We start from the raw sequence: 26,962 nt of genomic DNA, 5'->3' as shown, positions 1-26,962 counted from the left end.
TGTAATTGACTATCCCTCGGTAGCGGTTATTCTAACTCATTGAAGTATCGTTGACGATTAATAATGAGTTATATGGGTACATTGTTACTTTTGCTAAAACTTGATTGTATTTAACAACAATTCACTAATAAAACTTGTTTATATCTTTAGCATGATTAGCTCATTAGTTCAACTACTTGCTTCCAATAAATTAACGGCGACTAATAACACCAAAAATGTGTTATTTTTCTCATCTTAGTTCTAGGTCTTTACTATGTTTAATGTGTTTATTTAATGATTTTATAGGTATCGAACATTTGGGACATAGAATCAATCTTAATGTTCGGGGTTAATTTGGAGCAATTATGAGCTAATTTGAGTAATCGAGCTTCAAAAAGATGTGAAAGGACCATTATGCCCCTAATCGGAGTGTTGCGATGCTCAAAAGGAGCGTTATGCAACGCTAAAAGGCAATAGCCTTACATTCTCGTACAAGCAGGGTAGCGTTGCAATGCTACATGTAGTGTTGTAATGCTACGAACCTTGAATAGAGGCATGTGCATTGTCTGTTGCGGGGTTGTAGCATTGCAACACTGCAACTGCTGTATAAAATGTTTTCTCTTCGATTTAAGGTAGGGAATCGCCAATCGGCACCTATGCCAATTTTCTCCTCTTCTCACCTCTTCACTTGTATTTTTCTCCATGTTTCTCCCAATCCCATGTAATTAGTGAAGATATTGTTGGGTTCTTCTCTTCTTCATCTCTATGGAAAGATAAAACCTAGCTTTCTAGTTTAGGAATTTTGAATAATGTAATTTTTGGGAGTTTTGTTTGAATGTAATTTCTATATTCTTGTCAATGGGTTTCAATCTGAATTTTGTGTTTATGAATTTCATAATTTCATTATTGATTGACAACCAATAATTTATTGTGTAATTTGAATGCTTAGAGATAGCTTATAATATATGATTATAGGTTAATCTCAAAGGAAGCAATAGGTTAGTTAGGCTTGTAATTCATTGTGTAAAATAAATAGTATTGCTCCCATCAACCTAGAGAGAAACCACATTGACTGTTTGATTAGACGCCCATCTTTACAACACTTGGAAAAAAAAAACTTGACTTAGCTCAGCCCATTTCTTTTCTTTCTTGATTGAATGCCGGCCAGAACTGACTGAATCTATCTTACCGGAGAATCAGTTGCTAGCCTGAACAGCCGTATTCAAGAGACTATAAAAGTACGAAATACTCCTGACTTTCCAGTCTTTTTCCGAAGTTCCTAATAGATTACTGTCAAATAGCTTCTTCTGCTGCTTTGGAAGTCGAACACTCATCCTAGCGTTATTCCTAGAACTTAATGCGATTTGCAAATTTGTATGGAGCAAATTCATTTTCTATGAATTTCAATTAAATAGGTAATTAGGACCATTGATTGGGATTCCAATCAATTGGGCTAGGCATAGTCAAGAACCTAAAATTTCATTTAAATAACTCAATGAACAAGAATTGCATTGGTCCATTCCATTTCCTTAAGCTAGAATTTCGTAGTTAATTGCATTTTTATCTTTTTACTTCATTGCATTTTATTTATTTTATCCATTTCCTTTTTCAATTCATACGTACCCTTCCCTCCTTCCCCCATTTTACCACTTTAACTAGAAATGCACTTCAAGGAACTAATCTTCCGTGCTTCCCTGAGATTTAACCCCGAACTTGTTGCTTGTACTACCAGTTAGTATAAGTAGTGCGTTCGGTTATTTATAAATATTATTTTACTAGCAAGTGTTTATGGGCGACGATAAACACCGAGCTTTATCAAATTGGCGTCATTGTCAGGGAAGCCAATTATTTCTTCTTAGTTAGTTTTTAGTTAAAGTTTTTTTTTTTTTTTTTGCTTTGATTTGTTTTCTTTCTTGTGTCGGTTGAGCATGATAGGATATCCAAATCAATCTTAGACGTTTGAAAGCCAAGTTGTAGGATTTGACGACGATATAAGTGGCCTTGACCACCACATTGTTCAGTTGACCGCCTTGGTCGGCCACATGATGGAGTGGAGTTCGCAGCAAGCAGAGGCAGTAGGCCCGAGGTTGCAGTGGAGTCAAGTACCACATGGTCATTCCAAAGAGGGGTATTATGGTCATCTGGACTACGAGCCTTACCATTCTTTGTAGGAGGAGTTTATTGACCATAGATACTCATGATGCCAGCAAAGCTTTGACAACCAAGATTTCACAGCACCACACTAGTCGACTCATGCTCAGTCTTCAGGGTCAGGTAAGTCTTTAGAGGCTTTGGTTATGGAGCTTCCTGATAGTACTTTTAAGCTTGAGTAGGACACCCTCCGTAGGAAGCAAGAGCTCGAGCGCTTCCAGCAGGAGAGTATTTGGCCCAAGGCAAAGACTAGAACTAACTTGCAAAGTTTAATTGACCTTGTTACTCAGCTTGCAACTTCAGTTGGAAAGCCGAACGAGTCATTGTCAGACCATTCTTTAGATTTTCCAAAGGCTCAGAAGCATAAGGTAGTCCATGTTGGTGCGGTGGAGGAGGAACCACTTCCTGGAGATTGGTGCCCAGGTATGATATTGGAGTTCTTAAACTTACTAACAACTCCATTCAGTTTAAACAGAACGTTCAAGCTCAGCTACAAAACATGATTGACCATGTTGCCCAGCTGACAAAGGTCATGAAAAGATTGGAGAGTGTGCCAGATCAGCCCATCGTCTGTACCTCGGACACAGAGTTCCTAATGGAGTGCTATTACTCTCGTGATGAAGAGGACATCACAACATGCTTCCCAGTTTTAAGGCTAAAGAGGATCCTAAGCTTAAACCGAACGACATCCAGGTGATAGCGTTAGAGGTTGAAAGACCTCGCCCTGTTCTAACTCCTAGTATTTCGTATATATTTGAGTTTTGTTCCCCTAGTCCTCACGAGTCTGGTGAGTGTTTTCTTTGTTTCGACTCTTCTGAGTCATTTGAGTCTTTTGATTCTTTCTTTTTACCTTTTTTTCCTTATTCCAAAAAACTCAAATTCGACCTGTCTGGCTCTCTTTAAAAGATGAAGAACCTTATAGCCTTACTGGGTTATATTGACTCATCCAAGAAGGGACCAAAGAAATACGAGAATTTCTTTGTACCTTGACAGGGAACAGGTCACATCGAGCAATCAACGTTAAATATTTGTCCTTCCTAGAAGGAGCCAAGTGATAAAATAGTCACTTTTGCTTTATAACGTTGTTTACTGTTAAGGCTGGCTATTTTAATACGATAACCTAGGTAACTCGATCTTAATCCTAAGCTAACTATGAACTCCTGTTTATTTGGGATTATTCTTTAATCTGCATGGGTGAGAGTGGCCCGAGTTCACCGACTCAATAAGTCTATCATTTTAGGGATAAGATCGAGTAGATAGTTGGAGACATAGTCTTGCAAGATGGAATTCGTTCCTACCCAATTCTAGGGATAGTAGATAGGTTGTTCTCTTAAATGTTGATTTCGGGTCTTGAACTGAAGGAATTGAATTCTCGTGGAAGTGTGTGAAAGCCTTGCATTTAGACATTCAATTTTTATAGAAATAAAAATAATAAAATAAAATATGCATTTGTAGGATAAACATTCAAACAAAACTATAAGCATGCTAGAAAAGAGGAAAAAGAGAAGAAACCAAAACTCACCTTTGTTGATTATTCTAGCTTTCCTCTTCCACCGTTATCAACAATCTCGAACTTCTCCAATGAAGAAGGATACCACCAACAAAGTTACCTTGCTATTCTCTAGGATTCTAAAGAACTTTGAAGAGTGGTCTCCAAGAACTTTTTAGGAGGAAAATGATAGAGAATTTTTAGAGAAAAGTTAGAGGGAAGGTGGAGGCTTGGAGGCTAGTTTTTTTTTTCTTTTTTTTTTTTTGTGATCAAAACTCTTGCCCTAAATGGGCTATAAAAATATATTTATATGGAGAATGGTTAACCCCTTCTCTAAGTATTTCCCTTTATACCTTAGTGCTAATTAATTAAATGATCTTTATTTAGTTCATTGGCACATTAATTAAATGACCATATATTAAATCCTGTTTAATATACATTTAACTAATTATCATAAGTATCATATATTTAGATTAACCTCTAATCTCTATTATTTCTTAATTATTACTTAATCAGGTAAATCATATTTAATACGGAGTTAATTAACATATAAATATCATATATTTATATGTATACATCTCTTTAAGAATCCAATTCATATAAATCTAATATTTGAATCTTATTCAAATATATCTCTCTTACATAATTTGGATTATAGATTATATATATAATTAACCATTATATTTCAATTTCATTAATATAAAATTCCCTCATTTGATTTGTACAATTTAAATCATTCCTTATTACTATGCTTTAGTGAACTAACAAGGGGATCATATGGATCTACATATTAAGAGCTCCAATGATGTGAGATTAATTGATTAAACTTCTTTAATCCAATTAATCAATATTCATTTACTATTGATCACTCCACTAAAGATTGATAGCTGCACTCTTCACACTCTAGATATATTTTTGTGTCCATGGATATAACCAATCAACAAAGCAATGACCCTTCATGAATGCTCATAACTACAGCTGGGTCAAAATATCGTTTTACCCCTACAGTTACATCTAACTCTTTAAATACCGTTGATTCCTCTAATGAACAAACAGTTTATATAGTCCAAATATAAACTAACATCTTTCAGGCTAGTGAGAGGTTGTGGCCTCATTGTTCAAGACCTGAAACCAGCTATTAAGGGACTAATTTATCTACTTTCCAAAGGAATGGAAAGGAGTGAATTCCATTTTGTGTAGTTGTATTCCCAACTCTCTAATCAGACAAATCCCTAAAATGGTAGGTTTATTGAGTCGGCTATCATGGTCACTCACCTATACAGATCAAAGGACTGTCGTCATAAACAGGAGTTCACAACTTACTCAAGATTAAGGTCAAATCTCCTATGTTCATCCTCGTGAAATATTAGTTTCTTCAAGTAACGGTATTATAAAGAAAAACTAATTATTTCGTGGTTTGGTTTATGTATAAACTTCTTTATACAGGATACCCCCACCCACATGTCTTTACATGAACAATATGGTTCATGGTATTTGTAACACTTACATCTCATGTAACAATTACAAAGTGGAGCGTACCTGCAGTGTTACTAGGATAAGGTACCCAGTCTTCATCCATATACTGCAGACCTTTTAGGTTATTACTTGAACATGAACCACCTGTATGTTAACCACATACTGTTCAAGTGACATCATATAACCTTGGATCTTAGTTTATTGAATTGAATTAATGTTGTCTAAATGTCAAATAAAATACCTTTGATTTTATTAGATAAATAATTTGTGTTAACAAAACTACAAACCACGAGATACACTAGATTTAGGACATCAATCCCAACATGAAAGGGCTTCATCCTCTCATTGACCCGAGAGGGACTCGGTTTAGTGATTGGATCACAAACCAATTGTTCATTAGAGGATGAGTGGGATTTAAGGAACAAGATATAATTACAGGCGTAAAATGGTAATTTTGACCCACTGTAATTAAAAACAACCTGTAAAGGATCGACTTACTAATCATGGTTATATTGAGTGGACAGAAATTTATTTACAGTGAAGAGAGCTACAGTGGAATGTCTCGGTTTAACTACGTTAAAGAGTTTAGCCGATTAATCTCAGATCGTTGGTACTCATGATCTATTGGTCCATTAGGTCCCCTTATTAGCACATATCGGACTAAACCTTAGAATAGTGTGATGAGAAAATTTGAAACGTTCACATTCTATTAGGAAGTAAGCATTAATTATATTTGATATACTTAATGTCTTATCGTTTAATTATGAATTAAACAATATGGAGAGTTGGAAATATTTAAATGTGATTTAAAGATCAAGCACATGAATAGGGATTCATAGTCAGGATTGGTGTAAATTTATTATTAATTTAATATTTAATATTAAATAAATATTTTTAATTAAATTGTTTAATTAACTATTTAAAATTATTTTATTTAAAATTAACTCTTAGAAATAATTTTATTTAAAATTGTTTTTAAAATAATTTTATTTAAAATTAAGAAAAATTCATTAAAATTGAACTTTAGAAATTTAAAATTAAATGAATTTTGGAGGTAATGGATTTTTCCCATTAAACCTCCTTTAAATACCTCAATTCCCACTAATTAATCTCAAATTTGGTGTCACTTTGCGATGGATTTGGTTTTGCATGATTTCTTCTTCAAATAGAAGAAAGAATGCTGATATTTAAAGCTAGATGGCTGGTTTTGAAGCTTGAATTTCCTCTCAAACAAAGATAGCTCCAAATTCTCTCAAACTCCACTTTTCCATAAAAAAATCATCACAATTTTGGATCCCACAATCCGTTCTAAGGCTGGAGAATAGTATGGAAGACTCTAACGATGGTCCACAAAGTGTTCGTGATCAAAAACATCTAGAGAATTGCTTCAATTTTGAGCTACATCAAGATTTGTTCTTCAAGTTTTGTTTTTTCGGATTTGAACAAGCATGCTTAATCCATAAAATTGATGTAATTAGAGTGTTTTAGATCCTAATTGCTTTCACTTGTATGTTTTTTACTCTTTCATCAATTAACTTGAAAACATTGTATATTTCAATAATAACAAACTTTCATTTTTCTAATTACCTCTCCCTTTTGGAATCAATCAAAAAATGACAATTATGAAAAATAACATAAAGACATGAATGTTTCTTCTAAAATTTTGAACACAATATTTTTCATATTTCTTCTCCTATCAATATGCCTTCTAAAAATGAGCAACAATATGCAAATTCAAGAGGCATCACAAAAAACAATCAAGTGTAGGCTAATTCTATTTATGATAATTTCACAAATTTCTCCTCCTTTTGAAATCAATGGAATACTCTCCCTTAATAAGGGACGAGAAGATATTTAACACATATCAACTTGAAGATACAAATATCAAACAAATTTTTCGATAAGATTTTATAACAAAGACAATTATTCCCCTAGAATGATAAACAATATGCCTAAGAGAGGCACACATCAATAAACTAATATGAGAATCAATTTCATTCATACATAAAATATATAAATCCTCTTAAAATCAAGCAATCTCCTAATGAGAAAAATCAATAAACACCAAGGAGATAAAAATGTATTAAATAAGTTGACAAGTTGGAGTAGAGAAATAGGAGTTTGTGAACTCCACTCCTTATTTGGCCCAAGGAGTTTGTAGGTCTAGTTCACAACTTCCTAGACTTCATAACTACACTATTCCACTCCTTAGCTCAAAACACCCCTTTATAAGTACTCATGGGGTACATCGTCGCTCATCTTCTTTGAGCATAAACCTTAAGGTCTCATACCAATGGAGATAGTCATCCTTACTTATATACCCATGATCCTCCTCTTATCTAACCAACGTGAGACTTTGGTTGCATTCCCAACATTGTTTTGTATAAATTTCTCTCATTTCATCTAAAATTCCAAACTTTTTAAATTATCCTTAAGGTCCAACACATGGATCACTCATAGAAGTTGTTTTTATTAAACCCATTAATTTTAAATTTGAAGTGTTTTGATTATTATTGTTGATTTATATGTGTTTGTGAATTGTATCATTGTTTAGAAAAACAGATCCATTATTATGGGGTGTGCATGTTTTTTTATTTAAAAAGTACTAAAAAAAAATAAAAATGTCCATCGTCAATCTACAAATAACAAATGGACTCAGTTTTAATTTAGAATTAATAAAAATGACCTATTCAAAATAAAAGTGGAAATAAGAATTAAAGTTTGGAAGAAAAGAAAAAGTCAAGAATCGAGAACCAAACCGATAATAAATCAAACCAAACAATAATCAATCCATTTATTTTGTTCTTTATTGGATAATAGTTTGGATCTCTTCTTTATAAAATCGATTGGTTTTGTTTGATTCTTATTAACCTCAAAACCAATAAATCGAACCGACTATTACCCTAACAATACGCACCAACAATTGAGTTCAATTATTCTCCCTACTTTCTTCTCTTTACCTTCCTCTTTTTTTTTCTTGTTTAGGACTTGCACTAATCTTATTTTACAACAATTGATTTATCTTTATTATTAAATTATATCTAATTATTATAGGTTTTTTCCGATAGCATTAAGATTACCTAGAATTTAGATCATAAACTCCAAAAGTTATGTGGTTTGTATGTCTTCCTCAAATATGCAATTCAAGTTGAAATGGTAAATCTTCACTATCATATGGGAATATGAGGCTAAAGAGACATAGTATTTTGGAGACCATAATCTTATATTTATAAATTGATCTTACGATTTCCATAATTTCCTAGATTAATGGTTGGTTTCTCCACAACAAACCACACTTCTATATAAAAGTTATTGACCCATAATTTAAGATCACACAAAATATCGGTTAAATAGTCCAGATATAATTGTTATTTAATTTGTTACCCACATATGAACTAATTATTAAACTAATTCTAACAAATCATTATTTTATTTGAAAATTTTCTCACGATATTAGTATTTTTTTTATCTTTAATTCTTCTCTATTTTTCTTCTTTTCTTACAATTCTCACTAGCCATTTTTATCATTAAGGATAATTTCCCTTCCTTTAAATATTATGTTCAACAAGTATAGGAGTCAAATTGAACATTTTAAAAGTATAAAAACCAAAATAAACAAAAATCAAAAGTATAAAGACCAAAATAGTATTTAAACTTTTGTTTAATTTTGTGGTGATTGGATTGGAGATTCCTCGTGGAAAAAGTTTTCCATCTTTTTAATTTTTTAATTTTTTAACAATTTTTAATTAATTCTCAACCAGATGAAATTTTAAAGACAAACAAATTAATCAATTACACTCGATTGACAAATTCAAATGGCAGTATAATAGCAAAAAAGAAGTTGGATGAACGAAAATATAGAGATGTGCAATGGAAATTTTCGACCGAATTAAAGAAAATTTTTTTGGATGGGAAATGCAGGATAAAGATTAGTTGTGGAATTTTAGGCTTGGGGTAGTGTGGTTCGGGGGGCCATGATGAACAAATTTTTTTTAATACATAGGAATATATATTTAAAAGACAAATCGGGCAAGGACGAGAGCTAGAAATCATATAATCCCCGCATCTGTTTAGATAATCGGGAGAAAATTTTTCCCCCTCCATCCCCCATTCCCATGTGATTAGGGATTTTTTGGACAGATTCCTACGAGTTAAATGAATCTCTCTAATTTTGACCCTTTTTTCACTTCTATTTAAAAGGTTAAATTAGTCCATCTATTAATATGATCTATCAATGCTACTGTTGTATTAAAAAAATGTGTCAAAAGTTTAATGACCAAGAATAAATTTTAAAGTGTTTCTGAATCAAAATAAATATAAAATTCCATAACTAAAATAAAATCAATTTGAAAATTTGAAACCTATAAATAAAAATCTTTTAATTTTAAATTGTTCTAACTGGTATGGTCTCATTTTATAAAATCATACTTTTAATTTCAACGTTCCGTGACATTTATTTACTAATTTATACTTATTTTGTAGTTTATGAGAAAATACTAAATTATTAAACCTAGTTTTTAATTAGGAAATTTATAGCAGGTGTTTTTTTTATTATAAATAAATAAATATATATTCTTTTTTAAAACTAATTGCATATCTAAAATATTTTTGACAAATATGTTTACTTTTTCTTAATTCCTAAAATAACCTTCATCCCCTTCCTAAAATAACCTTCTTCTCTCAGGTCGTATTCTTCCTTTTGGATCTGCCCTTCATCATCTTCTTCATCTATTTCAGCTATTTAGTCTCCCGCTTCTTCTTCATCTATCTTCTTTTTGGTCGAGTTAATGTGCATTTTCCAGGTACGTCTTCTTCATTCTTCGACGCTCAATTCTGAGAGGAACGATTGATCAGTTTTCTGCTCGCGATTTCATATTTCTACGTTCGATTTGTTTTTTCTACACACGGTTTGGTATTTCTTACTCACGATTTTGTATTGTTTCATCCTTTTCTCATGTCGTTCTTTCTCCCATGTCTAGGTCTTCTTCTTCAGTTTTTTATTCGATTTCATTCGAATTTTTTAAATTTTTGGCGATTTGTACCTTTTTAGGTTTCATTGATCTTAATTGAAGTATGTTGATGTTAGTAGTCGATTTGATCTTGTCTACACATTTAATCTACTTTAATTTTTCCTTTCAGTCTTCATAACTTAATTTCTGTTCTGTTTATATTTAGGTTTTTTTTTTCAATCAGCCATGAACTTCCTATCACTGATATTAGTAATCATAAACTTCCTATCACTGGTATTAGTAGTCATGAACTTCCTATCACTGATATTATTAGTCATGAACTTCCTATCACTGATATTATTAGTCATGAACTTCTTATCGTTGATATTAGTCTACTGATGGTAGATACATATCATAGTGTATCAATTATATTAGTCTATCACTGATAAATACTGGTTTCTATTTATTCTACTAGTCTATCAACATTATGAGTTTAATTGTTGTTTCTTGCAGTGATTTGGAAATATGATTGCAGTAGTGGTGTCTCATAGTGGACAATGGGATGATAAACATAATTAATTAAATTACAAGACTAAAGGCGTATTGGTCAATGAGATTATGTGTTTTGAGAGTTTTGTGAATTTGATATTAAAGGAAATTCAATTGGATGTATCTATTTCTTCAATACAATAGTTGATCTTATTGGATTTTGATATCAATGGCATTCAAACTGTGATTGAAATTCATGTAGGTAACAATGTTGCTTGGTTTTTGAATTTAGTTAAAGAATAAAGTACAAGACATCCATTAGTTGTTCATACCATTGATATTCTTTTAGGAGTTTCCAATAGTAGATTTGATAACTTTTTATGTGTTGTGTCTTCTTCTTCTCCCATTAATGATGATTTTAACATCCTAACAGATGTTCATATTAATAGTTTGTCTTCTACATTTGATTTGAAAGAGAAGGATATGTTTGCTAGTAAGGAAATAGTATCAAAGTCTTTTTACTATATAGCTATAAAGAACAACTTTGAGTTCAAGACTGTGAGATCAAATTCTAAATCAATTGTGTTGAAGTTCTCACAAGAAGATTGTCAATGGTACGTTCGTGCATCTCGTTATAAGAGTAGGGATCTATGGAAACTTAGGAAGTATATTTCTAATCATAGTTGTTCTATAAATGCTATTCAAACTTCTCATAGACAAGCATCTTCATCATTGATAGGTGATTGTATGATAAATGATTTTAGCTCTTGTGGCCATTTGATTCTGGATGATATTATGATTCACATGAGTACTAAATTTTGGGTAAATGTTAGCTACTATAAAACTTGGAGGGCGAAAGAATATATTATGAAGTCATTGAATAGTGAGGAAAATGAATCTTATGCTTTGATCCCATAATTTTTTACAAAGCTAAAAGAAATGTATCCAGGTTTATTTTTTTCTCCTATCTTTTATATATCATCAATCAAGTTTTCAATGAATATGTAATCAGCATTTGATAGACTTGTAACTCATATGGTCTATCAATGATATTGGTCTATCAATTATAGTTCTTATAGTAAATGAGCATATTATTGGTCTATCACTGATATTTGGTCTATTAGTGATAGATCTATTATAAAACAACATGTAATTATTCTTTGATTTATCTTTTTTTTTATCTTACTGCACGTTCATTCACTATATATGAAACTGATTCCGAGGGACATTTTAAGTATTGTTTTATGGAAATTGGATCGTGTATTGAGGGGTGAAAATAATGTAGGCAAATATATCAGTCGACGGCACCTTTTTGAAATGTAAATATGGTAGAACTCTTTTGACGACGTCAACAATTGATGGTAATAATCAGATTTTTTTCTCTTGCCTTTAGTATTGTAGACTGCAAGAATGATGCATCATGGAGATGATTTTTTGATAATATAAAGAGAAGTTTAAGGGATCAAGAAGGTTTAGTTATTATATCTAATCGACATTTAAGTATTATAAAAGGTGTTCAAAACGGTTTTCCAATGGCTGAATATTGTGTTTACTTGCAACACCTTTTGAAAAGTTTGAAGTTGACATATAAGGACTCTTCTATTGATAATATTTTTTTTAGATGTGGAAAAGCATATACTATTGTTGATCTTTAGCTGAATATGAGATGGATGGAGGCTATATATCCTCACATACGAGACTATCTTAGTAATGTTGGTTTCGAGATGTGGGCTCGTGCGTATTGCAAAAGGAGAAGATATCAGATGATGACTACAAACATTTCAGAATGTCTAAATGCAGTTCTAAAAGAGCTTAGAGATTTACATGTGACATCACTACTCGATTCTATTAGACAATTCAAAAATGGTTTTATAATAAAAGTAAAGTTGCATATTGTATGAAATCTATTTTGACTAGCTGACCTAATGGAAAATTATGGACACAACATTAGATATCAAGAAACTTCACGGTAAGAGTTACTTGTTTTCATGGGTAATATTGCACAGTCTATCAGTGATTGAGTTCTATCAAGGATAGACTTCTATCACTGATAGGCTCAGATAGTTAGATCTTAAATAATTTCTTGTCTATATATCATTTTTCTCATATTAATGCAATTAATGATGTCGAATTTCAAGTGATTGATGGAAGCAATCACTTTATGGTACATTTAGATTCCAAATCATGTACCTGTCGTGTTTGGGATCTTAATGAAATTTCATGTGCCCATGCACTTGCCGTTATTCGTGGACACAACATGGATACTTACTCATTTGTTCATAAGTATTTTTTGACAAGTACCTTGATTTCGTGTTATATTGGTTCTATTCGTCCAGTTGGGAACCATGCTAATTGGAAGCCTATAAGAATTGACATGAGTATATTACCTCCAGTTGTTAAGCGTCCAGCAAGCCGACCTCGAAAACAAAGAATATTATCAATTGGCGAGAAAAAAAGTCAAACAAAGTGCAGCCATTGTCCATCGCATCGTGAAGATGACGGAGTATGTGATCACGGTTGAACGCATCGGTTAAACAATGGGGTATGCGATCAAGAGTTGGTCATATCGGGTTGACGATCGGGTACGCGATTGCTGAGTATTGTTTAATGCGCGCGCTAGACGATCGTATAGGTAAGCAAACTTCATCGCTTAGTAACTAACTAAACGATCGCTTAGCATCACAGGGTAAATCGTTTACCTGGTTGCACGCATTGTATAGACGATGAGACGCTCGCATATCGTTTAAAGCACGCGTGCTAGACGATCATTTTGGTCAGCAAGCTACCACATCGATTAAACTATGGGGTATGCGATCAAGAGTTGGTCGTATCTGGTTGACGATCGGGTACGCGATTGCTGAGTATCGTTTAATGCGCGCGTGCTAGACGATCGTATAGGTAAGCAAGCTTCATCGCTTAGTAACTGACTAAATGATCGCTTAGCATCGCAGGGTAAAAGTTTACCTGGTTGCACGCATCGTATAGACGATGAGACGCTCGCATATCGATTAAAGTGTGCGCGCTAGACGATCGTTTAGGTCAGCAAGCTTCATCGCTTAGTAACTGACTAAACGATCGCTTAGTAACTCAAGGTAAATCGTTTACTTGTCGTCGCGCTACACGATCGCATGAACAGTCAGGCTTCACAGCCTCGTCGTCGTCTATGCAATCGTTTACTTTTGCTCCTATCGTCTAGTGCACGCTAAACGATCGTCTACCTGCTGGAGTTTGCTACACGATGAAGACCTTTTGGCAATTCAAGACCCGATTCGCCTGTGAACTGGTTTGCTCAATGAAAATTGTAATAGATAGGGTTTTTCATTCCCCTTTTTTTGTGTAAAGGCTCATCCCGGTCCATTAATCATTTGTTTGTTGCATGCGATGTATGTTTTATGTGTCATATGGTATGCACGTATAGTAAATCTCACCTTAGGTTATGCAATGGTGATGCATCATCTCTTTATTATAATTTTTATAATTTAGAGAAGCATGATTTGAATTATGTAAGAGTATGCTCATGCATCATATAATATAAGAACTATATTTATTCATGCATAAAAAGCATTGACATGCATCATCTTTATATTATAATTGTTATAGTATAAGGATGAATGATAGCATATCTGCTTGGTTATTACGCGTTATATAAAAATTATATATAGTAATGACCAGACATTGCATGAAGCATGACACATAGGTTAATTTATAATTGTTATAAACGCCTCGTTGTGTGCAATGGTTTTAGTTGTTTCTTTTTAAAAGTTAAAGAGAAATTAGAACTAAAAGAAATAAGAAAGACATGCATGCTCACTTAGGTTTAATTCATGGTTTTGAAGTGTTTAAAACTTGGATCACATAGACCTAAGATCACGGTTCTAATACGATTAGCAACCATAAGGCTTTAATCTTTTAATCAGTTTAATGGGATTAAATTGGCAAATAAAAGGTTAAAGTGTAGCAAATCTATCTATAAGGGACCTTTTGTCCAAGGCGGGTTCTATCTAGGCTGAGGTATTTAAGTTGACGGAAACGTAACACCTCTACCTAGGAACTTACTTGGAAAGGTGAATTAGATAGATTTAATGCATGCATGCAAGTTAAGGACAATCCATTAAAGTGTTTAAATGTGATTACTTGAACTTGTACATATTTCATAGACAAATGTTGTTTATGAGCAGAGTTTAAAAAAATGACTTAGACTAAAATCATTAGCCGAATTGTCTAGGTTAATGAATCCCTAGGTAGAACATTCAGTGGGAGGTACTTGGGGCATGAAATGTTTCACTTAAACCTTTCACTTTTCTCCTAAATAGTCCACACAATGAGATCTATCATCGGCCTCGCGACACCTTTGGCGTGTCCCTCCAACGGATGGTGTTTGGGTAGATCAATATCAAGGTGGATGGAGAGAATGTTCATAGTAAGTGGGAGCGGGAAGTGCGACAACATATCCCTCGGTCTCCCTCGTTAGGTTGAATAAAGTTACTGCGCATTGCCTCAAGACACCCTGGGAGTGTCCCCCTAAAGGATGGCAGTTTTGCGTGTTTCTTTATTTAATCTCCTGTAAGAGGATAAGGTAACTTATTCTCTTGTCCTAATTTGTCTTCTCCCTACGGTAAGCGCATTAGGGTGGGACTCTGGCACCGAAAGCGAGGGGTTACACTTACGCGAAATAGTTAAATGTTAACGATTCTAGACCGAAAAACGGTGGCTGTTAGGTTTAGTTCCAAGAGTTGGTTCTATCTAATGGTTGAGAATGTCTCATCCCAACAAAAAGGCAACTAATCACCCCACCGGTGGCGTTTGTCTTGCCTCACTGGGGCATCATTGCAAAATAGAAGTCTATAACTTAGGGTACTTGAAACTGTTTTGCAAAACTAATTGGTTTAAAAGTGGTTTAGCAAAATCTAATAAAGTTTTGTTCGTATTTTCAGCAACATTTTCAAAATGGCAATAGCCACGTTATCGTTGTTAAGCACCGAAAAACTAACTAGCGATTATTTTTCAACATGGAAACACGTGATCACAAAAATCCTAATCATCGAGGATCTCATGTTCGCTCTCACGGAGGATTGTCCTTCTATTCCAGCTCCAAATGCCGCTCGAAATGTTCGGGAGGCATACGAGCGATGGACAAGGGCAAATGAGAAGACCCGAGCCTACATCTTGGCAAGTCTTTCTGAAGCCTTGGCCAAGAAACATGAGCCTATGGTCTCAACGCGTGAGATCATGGAGTCCCTGCAGAGGATGTTTGGACAACCATCTGAACAGCTTATGCATCAATACATCTTCAACTCCAAAATGCAAGAAGGCACCTCTATTCGTGAACATGTGCTAAACATGATGGTCAACTTCAATGTGGCAGAGTTGAATGGGTCTACCATTGATGAGGGCATCCAGGTTAGCATAATCCTACATTCTTTGCCGGAGAGCTTCCTGCACTTTATTAGTAATGTGATTCTTAACAAAGTGAAGTATAACCTTACAACTCTCCTCAACGAGTTGCAGACATACCAATCTTTACTGAAAAGTAAGAAGAGGCATAAGGGGAGGCAAATGTTGCTTCATCCTCCAGAACATTCCATAGAGGTTTGACCTCAGAAACGAAGTCTGCACCTTCCTCTTCTAACTCTGCAAAGGGGAAGAAAAAGAAGGGTGGTAAGGGTAAAGGGAAAGCACCTGCTAACCAACCGCCTGTCGCCCCAAGGAGGCGTCCACAGGTTGCTAAGGGAAAGTGTTTCCACTGCAACTAAGATGGACATTGGAAGAGGAACTGTCCTCGGTATCTGAAAGAGAAGAAAGCAGTCAAGCTAAGGCCAAGGCGGATAAAGGTAAATGTGATTTACTTGTACTTGAAACTTGTTTAGTGGAGAATGATTATTCTGCCTAGATAATTGATTCAGGCGCCACTAACCATGTTTGTTCTTCTTTTCAGGGGATTAGATCTTGGCGATAGCTGAAGGCTGGTGAGATGACGATGCAAGTAGGCACCAAGCACATCGTCTCAACTGTGGCAATGGGAGGGCTCCAATTAGCTTTATAGAATAGGTTTCTTATTTTAAATAATATATATATTGTTCCTGAACTAAAAAGGAACCTTATTTCTGTAAAATGTTTATTGCAATGTAAATATACTGTTTCTTTTTATTTGAATAAAGCGTTTATTCATAAAGATGGTGTTATTCTTTGCATAGCAAATCTGGAATCGAATTTATATGTGCTAAGGCCGTTAGCCATTAATTCCCTCCATAATACAGACTCAATCAAAACGTCGACGAATTTCTCCAAAAGAAAATGCCCAACTTTGGCATCTATGTTTAGGGCACATCAATCTCAATAGGATTGAGAGATTGATGAAGAATGGACTTCTAAGTGAGTTAGAAGAAAATTCTTTTCCTGTGTGCGAATCTTGCCTTGAGGGTAAGATGACTAAACGACCTTTTACTGGAAAAGGTACTAGAGCCAAGGAGCCTCTTGAGTTAGTACATTATGACCTTTGTGGTCCTATAAATGTGCGAGCCCGAGGTGACTATGAGCATTTTATCAGATTTACTGATGATTACTCAAGGTACGGGTATGTTTATCTTATGCAACGAAAGTTTGAATCCTTTGAAAAGTTCAAAGAGTTCAAGGCTGAAGTTGAAAACGTATTAGATAAACGAATTAAAACACTTCGATCAGATCGAGGTGGAGAGTTTTTGGACTCCGCATTCTAGGACTATTTGATAGAACATGGAATCGTTTCCCAACTCTCAACGTCGGGTACTGATAACGGGCAGAAATGCACGTTATCATAATGCTAAATTCTTAAACAATGTTAGATTACGTTGATAGAATGTGTTAAATTGCGTCCATTAAGCATAGATTCTTAAACATAATGTCTCTAAGTCCCTATCTCTTGTTTACGCAAACCTAATCTTGCTCTTTCGAGTCCAGATTCTAACCTAGCTCTGTCAACTTGCATCGCATGCATCCTGGGAATAGGAATGATATTATGTGGTCGCATATTTGTGTGAATGTCATGTTGTCACCACACATATAGAGATAAAGGTTATGTGTAACCTTTTAGACTTATCGCATATTTATCGCATGCGTTTTATCCTTAGAAGTCATGGCATTCACGCCGAAAAGTGGTTTACTATTGTATGCATGTTGCATGATCGCAAAGCATGAACGCATCCTAGGGAGTGTTAGCCGAAACCCTTCTCAACCCGTTCACCTCATATTCATCGTATTTCCCATTTACCAACTCTTTTCGAACTCTTCCGCATTCGTTATTATTTTCATCATGCAATAACAACCCAACACTTATTTATTAACTGGTTACCGCAAGTTTTCATGAAAATCTCCAATGCAACTATTTTCACAAGTCCCTGTGTTCAACCCTGGACTTACCAGGCAACTCAGAGGAATTTACACTTGGATTTCACTAGGGAAACTTGAGTGCACAACGCAATCCATCAACGCATATCATCCATATTTTTACTATATAAAATAACGCATCAAGTTTTTTGCGTCGTTGTCGGGGACTTCGGCAAGATAGTTTGTTAACGGTAATTTTTTTGATTTCTTCGCCAGAGATTGAGAGGACATTCAAAAGAAGATTAAGAGACCACCACCAATAATAACAAGAAAGAACACCAAGAATGGCGGAGTAACCGAATATAAGGGCCGCTAATGCGAATAATATAATGGCCAACCCCATCCTTCGGCGAATGACTGCAATAGACCCATCTGAGACTATGCGTCACCTAACCTTTATGATTTCTCCCCAGAAATCACGAGGTCGGCGTTAGATGGATCAAGGTTTGAAATGAAGCCGTGAATGTTGTAGATGATCCAGGCTGCTGGGCAGTTTGGAGGAAGGCGTGGCGAAGACCCACATGCCCACCTCCGGAGCTTCATAGAAATCTGCAATACTTTTATGTTCCTGAATATCTCAACCGAAGAAGTTCGACTAACGTTGTTCCCATTTTCTTTGTGTGATCAGGTGAGGAAATGTTAATATTCTCTCGAACCGGGGGAGATAACTTCATGAGAACAGGTGGTGGAAAAGTTTATGAAGAAGTATTTCCCACCAACTAAGAACGCTAGGAGAAGAAAATTAATAACAATATTTGAACAAGAAGATGACGAATCGCTCAGTGATGCTTGGGCGAGGTTTAAGCGGCTGGTGAGAGACTGTCCACACAATGGCTTACATGATTGCCTACAAATGGAGATTTTGTACCAAGGATTGAATCCCTCTTCGGAGACCGCTGCTGCTGGTGGTCTGCTCGACAAAACATATGAGGAGGCAAAGAGTATACTTGATCTCATTTCCAAAAATCACGAGGATTGGAAGGAAAGTGGTCAGAGATTAAGAATCAAAGAAAATAACGCAAACAATGGGGTCATCGCATCCCTGTAAAATCAAATGACTGCGATGATGAGTCTAATACAAGGCATCGCAATTAATAATACGAGAGCAAAGAAAGGGCAGGTCAGCGCAATCACTCAAACAACCACAAATTGTATCATTTGTGGTGATGCTCACCCGATGGAGGAATGCCCAACAAACTCGCAGTCGGTATGCTTCATGAGAGATAATCCCTATCCCAATACATATAACCCCAGGTGGCGGAACCACCCAATTTTGCGTGAAAAAATCAACAACAAAGCTTCCAACCTATGCCACAAAAAGAAGAGCCACCCAGATTTTTTCCTCAAAACAATGGTCTAGCGCAAAGTTAAGCTAGCAGCTCACAACCACCACAATCTTCGTCCTTAGAGAGCTTGCTGAAGCAATACATTGAGAAAAATGAATTAGTGCTTCAGAACCAAGCTACTTCCATTAGAAATCTCGAAATCCAAATGGGACAAATTGCGGGCGAACTAAAAAACAGATCGTAAGGAGTGTTGCCGAGCTCAACTGAGCTCCCTCGCAATGTTGGGGGTAATGGGAAGGAACAATGTTTAGCAGTCTCCTTGCTAAGCGACAACATGACTGCGAAAGTAGGGGATAAGCACATTACGACCAACTTAAATGCGGTGACAACCAAAGACTCGTTGACCTATAGTTTGGAGAAGCCCAAGGAAATAGACCCTGAAGTTGCGTCCAACCTTAAGCCTCTAGATCTTGAGACAGAAGAAGTTCCACCACCAGAAACTTCGCAAAGATTGAAAGAGGAACACAATGAGGAAGAAAAGTTCGCAACAGTGGCTACAGCGCAAAATGCTATAATCCCACCTAAAATGGGCGACCCAGGAATCATCACGATACCATGCTCTATCGGAGGGACCTACAGTAGCCAAGCACTATGCGATCTTGGGGCAAGTATAAACATAATGTCACTATCAATCTTCAAACAATTGAATGTCGGCACACTCACGCCCACAAAAGAAACTCTCCTGCTCGCGGACAGATCTATAATATATCCTGAAGGGGAGCTGAGAAATGTCGCAATCTCAATTGATAAATTCGTCTTTCCGGCAGACTTCCTCATTTTAGATTATAAAGTGGATGAAGATGCGCCCATCATATTTAGACGACCATTCCTTTCGATCGGTCGCGCTCAAATTGATGTGCGCAAGAGGGAGATTGTAATGAACATTCATGAGGAAAAACTCCAGATTAAGGCAGTAAAGATCCCAGAGGACAAAGAAAATAGAGAAAAGCCACCATGGACGTGAACAAACCAGCCTGGAATAAGCGGACCCTAAGTTATTATATAATTCAACATCATCAAGGACGCAATCCTTTTGAATATCCTTTGCCCGCATCAAATACTGCATACACTTTTATCTTACTCGTTATTATCCGTTATCGCAATTACTTTGTTTTATTGATTATCTATCTACACTGTTCTTACTCTAAAAAAAAAAAAAAAATACCATTTGTTTTGTTTAAAAATTATTTGACCCTCTCTCTGTTTTCGAGTAACGATCAAGGCGCTGGATTGTGGAGCTGTTACACGACGAAGTACTTATCCTACTCCATCACCGCAACCCAAAGAAGAGAGATCGCCACAAAGATGGATGCATTAATACAATGCGGGCGACAGCACAAAATTTGGGGGTGTACTCTTCCTTATCTTTATTTCAAATTTTGCGCTATCACATTGCATTTTAGTTTTCAAAGTTTTATCAAAGCATCCTCTTTGATCACCACAATTATTTGACATAGATAAATTTAGTAGTTTACCGCATTCTGTTCCTTTGCCAAGTATGATTTCAATGATGAAAAATATGCTCCTATTTCTTTCATATATCCTAGAGTCAACTTAGTCTTAAGATAGTCACCTCATGAAATATTTCTAAAAGTTAGGGGTTTGCTAGCTTTCTTTCAAACTCTCTTTACAATGCATTCTATGACCATAGCATGACTTATTTTAATTTTTTGGCAATAAGGACATTGTCGTATTTTAAATTTGGGGGTTGGGTATTTATTTCCGACCTTGCTATTTCTAAAAAAAACTCTACTGTCAACGTAATGGGAAACCCATGTTGATAAGAGTTAAGTTGTGAAATGCACCTACCCGTAGTTGAATGTCTGCATGTCACACGTGGGGGCAAGCCAAAACAAAAGTAAGTTACCAGGATCAACGCATAAATAAATGACCGCAACTCCACTGCCAAATAGGCATGAGTTTAGTTTGAGAAAGAGTGCATTGCTCGTAGTTGGATGTCCGCATGACACACGTGGGGGTAAGCCAAAATGAAGGCAAGGCACTCGGATCAGCGCAAGGTTAGAAAAAAAATAGCAATGAAGAAAATTTTTGTGCAAGGATAAAATCATTTGACACCTCGGAAGAAAATTTTCTTTTCAAAATAAATTATGCGATGTTCCGAAATTTAGTAAAGTCCTTTTGAAAGGTAAGCTTGCAGTCCCTAGGTCTTAGAAATATCTTAAGAGACTTGAATAAGACTTAGGGAAATTCTGGCATATAGAATTTGAACGAAGTATTCTTGAGAAATCTAGGAAAAGAATTTTGCGGTTGTCTTGCTAAAGGAATCTTTAGCTTATGCTTGAGGACAAGCATTGTTTAAATTTAGGGGTGTGATAACGGGCAGAAATGCACATTATCATAGTGCTAAATTCTTAAACAATGTTGGATTGTGTTGATAGAATGTGTTAAATTGCGTCTATTAAGCATAGATTCTATAATATTGCGATTGCATGCGTCCAATGCATTAGAGCAAGCAGAATATGCGTTAACGCAATGCAGAGATTGCGATCATAGGAATACATTAGTCGAGCGCAACTTCATCGTAAGGCTTTGCATTGATCGTGCTCGCAAACATTCACCCAAGAAGAATCACCGCAACTTGATCAGCGTAACAAGGTGGGCGCATCCGGATGAAAGGACAATTAAAATCGATGGGACAGAAAGCTGACAGCAGTCATATCCAAATTAAGTTGACAGCTGATAACAGTCACAAAGTACATCCATCTTTATCGGTGACAATTATCCGGCGCATCAGTCAGGAATTTAATCTATCCCATCTGTACAGCCAGGAGAGAGAAGCCGCCTTTCACCTTTTGATGACCTATAAATACCAAGTGCATTCTTTTGAGAAGAGGTTAAGCAGTTGATTACTTCATCACTTACAAGTTCACGTCTTTGTTCATAGTTTTCTTTTCCATTTTACAGCAGAGCTAGAGAATAGTAGTGACGCCGGAGATCACACAAGGCAGCTTGAGAGAGAACCTTAGGGCGTAAGAGCAGAGAGCAGGCCGACTCTCGCAAAAGCGAGAATATCTTTAGAGCACGAGTAAAAACAGTGTAACGCCTGGCAGCAAGAAATTGCTCCAGGCTCTTTACTATACTTGCATTGTTATTTTGTACTCCATCTTATATCTATTCAATGGAAGTTCTATTTCTATATCTGCTCACTCTCTTAATACGCATGAGTAACTAAACTAGCTGAAGGGTTGAGAAGAACTAAGCTAACATGACCTAGGAAGTTCATTGCTTGCGATTGTCTTGTTTTATGTTGTGCAAAATACCTTTTAAACTTACTCGAGAGAGAATCTAAAGAAAAAACCTAATGTCTCGAGAGAGCTATGTTAGAATCTGGATTCGAAAGAGCAAGATTAGGCTTGCGTAAACAAGAGATAGGGACTTAGAGATAAACTCTGTCTATCAACTTGCATCGCATGCATCCTAGGAATAGGAATGATATTATGTGGTTGCATATTTATGTGAATGTCATGTTGTCATCGTACAAATAGAGATAGAGGTTATGTGTAACCCGGTAGACTTATCGCATATTTATCGCATGCGTTCTAGCCTTAGAAGTCATGGCATTCACACCGATAGGTGGTTTACTATTGTATGCATGTTGCATGATCGCAAAGCATAAACGCATCCTAGGGAATGTTAGCCGAAACTCTTCTCAACCCATTCACTGCATATTCATCGTATTTCCCGTTTACCAACTCTTTTCGAACTCTGGTGCATTCGTTATTATTTTCATCAACGCAAAAACAACCCAACACTTATTTATTAACTAGTTACAGCAAGTTTTCATAAAAATCTCCAACGCAACTATTTTCACAAGTCCCTGTGTTCGACCCTAGACTTACCAGGAAACTCAAAGGAATTTACACTTGGATTCCGCTGGGGAAACTTAAGTGCACAACGCAATCCATCAATGCATATCATCCATATTTCCACTACATAAAATAATGCATCAGGTACACCTCAGTAGAATGGTGTAGTGGAGAGGAGAAATAGGACCTTGTTAGACATGGTTCACTCGATGATGAGTTACGCTTCCTTACAGGACTCGTTTTGGGGTTTCGCAGTGGAGACTGCGGTGTACATACTCAATTATGTTCCCTCCAAAAGTGTTACAAGAACACCTCTGAAGTTATGGAACGGGCGTAAAGCTAGTTTACGTCACTTCCAGATTTGAGGTTTCCCTGCACATGTGCTTGAGGCTAATCCCAAGAAGTTGAAACCACGGTCGAGGTTATGCCTCTTTGTAGGCTACATCAAAAGTACATGAGAGGGTTATTTTTATGATCCGACAGAAAATAGGGTGTTTGTTTCAACAAACGCTACTTTCCTTGAGGAGGATCATCTAAGGAAGCGCAGTCCACGAAGAAAAGTCGTATTGCGTGAGCTTTCCAATGAAACTACTGAAACTTCAACAAGAGTTATTGAAGAGCCTACTACATCAATAAGAGTTGTTGATGGAAGTTCATCCAGTAGGTCTATTCCACCTCAAGAGTTGAGGGAACCTCGACGTAGTGGGAGGGTTGCGAACTCACCTGTTCGCTGGGTTTCACGAAAATCCTTGCTATAGTAGAAGATGGCGACGTTGAGGATCTGTTGTCTTATAAGAAGGCAATGGTGGATGTTGACCGAGATGAATGGGTCAAGGCCATGGATCTTAAGATGGAGTCGATGTACTTCAACTCAGTATGGGATCTTAAAGATCAGCCTGATGGGGTTCGCCCTATAGGTTGTAAATAGATCTGCAAGCGCAAACGGAGTGCTGATGAGAAGGTAAAGACCTTCAAGGCTCATCTTGTGGCAAAGGGTTATACCTAGGTAGAGGGAGTCGACTATGAGAAGACTTTCTCGCCTATTACCATGTTAAAGTCGATCCGCATCCTCCTGTCCATTGAAGCTTATTATAATTATGAGATCTGGTAAATGGACGTCAAGACGGCCTTTCTGAATGGCAATCTTAAATAGACCATTTATATAGTGCAGACCGAGGGATTCATAGCCCAAGGTCAAAAGCAAAAAGTTTGCAAACTGAATCGGTCCATTTATGGACTGAAATAGGCGTCTCGATCTTGGAACATACGGTTTGATACTACGATCAAGTCGTATGGCTGGGACCAAAACGTTGATGAACCCTGTGTCTACAAGAAGATCACCAACGCTTCAGTAGTCTTCTTAGTGTTGTATGTAGATGATATCCTACTCATTTGGAATGATGTAGGTCTACGACTGCAGTTAAGAACTGGCTAGCGACCCAATTCCAAATGAAAGATTTGGGAGAGGCTTAGTTTGTTCTAAGTATATAGATCTTTCGGGATCGTAAGAACAAAGTGCTAGTACTGTCTCAGGCATCGTACATTGACAAGATGTTGCTCAAGTACTCGATGCAGGACTCCGAGAGGGGCCTACTACCGTTCCGGCATGGAGTCACTTTGTCTAAGGAAATGTGTCCTAAGATGCCTCAGGAGGTTGAGGAGATGATACGGGTCCCATATGCGTCTGTCGTTGGCAGTTTGATGTACGCGATGCTCTGTACTCGTCCAGACATCTGCTACGCTGTACCCAGGCCAAGGTCATTGGACGACAGTGAAGAATATCCTCAAGTATCTTTGGAGAATGAGGGACTACATGCTCGTATATGGTTCGAGGGATTTGATCCTTACAGGATACACGGGTTCTGACTTTCAGACTGATAAGTACTCTCGCAAGTCCACATCAAGGTCAGTCTTTACTCTTAACGGAGAAGCTGTAGTGTGGCGAAGCACTAAGCATAGGTACATCGCCGACTCCACTATGGAGGCGAAGTACGTAGCGGCTTGCAAAGCTGCTAAGGAGGTCGTCTGGCTCGAAAAGTTCTTAACAGACCTGGAAGTTGTTCCAGATATGTCTAGGCCCATTACCCTCTATTGTGATAATAGTGGGGCAGTGGCGAACTCCAAGGAGCCAAGGAGTCACTAGCGCGGTAAACACATAGAGCATAAGTATCATCTGATCCACGAGAAAGTGCATCGAGGGGACGTGATCGTCACGCAGATCGCTCCGGAGCACAATGTTGCTGACCCGTTTACAAGGCTCTCACGGCTAATGTATCTACAAAAACTCGGGTATATCCCACATCCCACAATATTAAAGTACTGAAATATCCACAAAAACTAAGGTCTAATAGCCACAACACTAAACTAAGCTACAACTACATTATTACATCTGAGAGATTTTTAGGTCAAAACTAGGGGTAATGTCCTTGAACCTAGGAGAATATCTTGTTTGTTCTGGAGAAGTTTTATTTTGGTCTTTTGTATTCTTTTAGTCCTTTGCATCATTTTGTTCTCTTGCAATCTTCTCGTCATTTGCATTCTCCAACATCTTCTTTGATGGTTTAGGCTGACTTTTCGATTTAATATTTTCAATATTCATCGTTGTATTTGCCTTTTGTTGAATAACTTGAAATGTCAATACTTAATTATAAGTTTATAAATATATATTGAGTCTATAAGTCATAAAGAAATATAGGGAATGTGATAATTGTTATAGTTTCACTTTTTTTGCTTTGTCATGCACCATTTTTTACCTTTTTTCATGTCCATTGACTTCTTCCTCCTTGTCTTCAATCTTTTGTAAATATATTATATAAATGTACCAATGCACAAAATTTTAGAAGATGTCAATATACTTTTTCTATGTTACTGTTGGACTCCAATAAAAAGATGACAACATTCTATTAGTGATAAAACCTATCATTGACAGACTTTAATGAGCAACACACTTGAAGTTTATAAAAATAAAATAGCAATAACCTACTATTTAACTAGATGGGTACCTTTTTTCCCTCAGCAATAGTGGTTTCTTCTATTTCCTTCGCTTTCTCATGATTTTGTTCATGCTTCTATAGATATTAGTATATCATTTTTGTCAGTAAACTATATGTACTTTATATAGTCTATCATTAGAAAAAAAAAAAAAAAAAAAAAAGTAAAAGAACTAGAAGGCTTTAATAATTTTACCTCTTTCTCCTTGGCATAAGTAGTTGCATATTCAACTACTTTATCAATATTAGCATCAACATCGACATCTATCATTTCTAGACTCACAGATGAAGGATGATTCTTTTCAAAGGACTCTTGAGATTGTCTTCACTTTGACATTTGTGTGCGACCTTCTGCTTTACAATTTTCATTAGAGAATGTAACAAAGTGAGAATCTCCGTTTGTCCTTTTTTAAGATCTTCAAAATCTTTTTTGTGTTGCCTTTTAAGACCTTCAATATCTTCTTGTAAAGAAGATATTCTTTCTCCAATCTGTTTATCTTTTTTAGCAACTTTTCTCCTTCCTCCAATCTTTTCTTCTCCATAAATTTTTTGAAGTATTCTGATGTCATTTCTTCTTGTGATGCAACAAAGGAACTAAAGAAAGTTGAAAACATAATATTTAATTAGTATTGTATACAAAATATCTTTTTTTTTATGAGATTTGAAATACTCAAATAATCATAGGTGGAAGTTATCAGTGATATGGGCTTATCACTGATAGACCCCATTACTGATAGACCAATATCACTCATATGGTCTATCTATCTATGATATTGGTCTATCATTGATAAACTATGTTGCTGATAGACTCCTTCCCTACAGTTATTTGTGTGTTTCAATGGATATAATACTTCTATCACTAATATTTGTCTATCATTACTGATACACCAATATCGTTGATAGA

The 26,962-nt window shown here is 36.0% G+C and overlaps 1 long non-coding RNA gene and 1 other non-coding gene across 3 annotated transcripts in view; both read right to left on the bottom strand.

Moving 5' to 3' along the window:
* LOC120091973 (uncharacterized) overlaps window positions 1-26,962 on the bottom strand; it is a 34,135-nt gene that overhangs the window by 5,103 nt on the left and 2,070 nt on the right. For both annotated transcript variants that reach the window (XR_016524632.1, XR_016524631.1), the window contains exons 3-4: window positions 26,255-26,652; window positions 26,071-26,136 (exon numbers count right to left, since the gene is read on the bottom strand). This is a non-coding gene — a long non-coding RNA (uncharacterized LOC120091973). The remainder of the gene's footprint in view (window positions 1-26,070; window positions 26,137-26,254; window positions 26,653-26,962) is intronic.
* On the bottom strand, window positions 18,626-18,732 carry LOC150032388 (small nucleolar RNA R71). Its single transcript, XR_016524931.1, has one exon. It is a non-coding gene; the product is annotated as a small nucleolar RNA R71 (small nucleolar RNA).

This window comes from Benincasa hispida, chromosome 11 (assembly GCF_027475165.1).
Source record: "Benincasa hispida cultivar pf3 chromosome 11, pf3_genome.v1.1, whole genome shotgun sequence".
Classification (NCBI taxonomy): domain Eukaryota; kingdom Viridiplantae; phylum Streptophyta; class Magnoliopsida; order Cucurbitales; family Cucurbitaceae; genus Benincasa; species Benincasa hispida.
Note: the sequence above shows the minus strand (reverse complement) of the source record. Positions and strands in the feature narration are given on the sequence as shown.